Source organism: Rhea americana, unplaced genomic scaffold (genome assembly GCF_003343005.1).
Source record: "Rhea americana isolate MKP2758 unplaced genomic scaffold, rheAme1 scaffold_37, whole genome shotgun sequence".
Lineage (NCBI taxonomy): Eukaryota > Metazoa > Chordata > Aves > Rheiformes > Rheidae > Rhea > Rhea americana.
Genome location: NW_028186501.1, coordinates 1,503,235 through 1,504,129, shown reverse-complemented (window position 1 = coordinate 1,504,129; position 895 = coordinate 1,503,235). Strand labels below are relative to the sequence as shown.

The window sequence follows — 895 nt, the reverse complement described above, 5'->3', positions numbered from 1 at the left end:
GCCCTACAGATGTCACCTCCAAAATGCCTGGCTGTTGGGCAGTTAATTTGGTTTGCTCCCAGCCTGCAGCRGCTGATAACGGTGTAATGTCACCTGAGGGAGCGAGACTCCTTGTCCCCGAAGCTGCCCGGGGGCACCTGGTAGYGCTGCCTGGGTAAAGCTGAGTGCTTTCCGGGCTTGGTGCCATGATCGGAGGCAGAAATTCAAGATGAACGCTCGCTGGGATGCAAGCGCTTTGGTCCTGAAACCCCAGCAGGGCTTCGGAGSGCCGGAGCGTCTCAGCGCCGGTGGTGGCAGCCGCACGGAGGGTGCGGGCGGAGGCTGGAGGCCGGAGGGATGCCGTGTTGCAGCGTTCATTTGGTGTGCGGGAAGCAGCAGCTCGGACAGTCSCGGCTGGTAGAGCCAGGACATGGCTTTAGCGTTGTGCTTGAGAGGCTGCACGAGTCCGGGTGCGGAGCGGCTCCCGCCGGCGACGGAATCGCTCGTAGCCGGCCAAGCGCTACCCCCTCCGGGTGTTCGTTTAGTGCTGTGCCGATTCCCACATCAGACAGCTGGAACTTAGACAGGGAAAGCCCAAACCTTGGAGCTGTGTTCGTGGTGAAACCAAGCCCTGGCTGGTGGCTCCTCCAGGGGTGCGGAGCCCCTTCCCCCCAGGTGGAGGCCTGCAGATCATCCCGGCTCCGTTTGAGAACGTTTGGGATAATTCCAAGTCCTTTGGAAAGACAAACGTTTGTGAAGGCACCGCACTAGGAAGCGGCGATGCCCGGTTCGTCGCTCCGGCGAGCCTTCGGGGCGTCCCCGTCCCCGCCTCGAAGGCGCTGCAGGGGGGCGGTCTGGTGCGGCCGGGCCGGGCCGGCGGGCCAGGCGCTCGCGGCCGGCGGCGCTCGCCTCCCTT

General features: G+C 64.4%; 1 protein-coding gene across 2 annotated transcripts in view; it reads left to right on the top strand.

Moving 5' to 3' along the window:
- The window catches only part of ARHGAP26 (Rho GTPase activating protein 26), a 157,017-nt gene that overhangs the window by 151,198 nt on the left and 4,924 nt on the right, over positions 1-895 (top strand). The window lies entirely within an intron of this gene.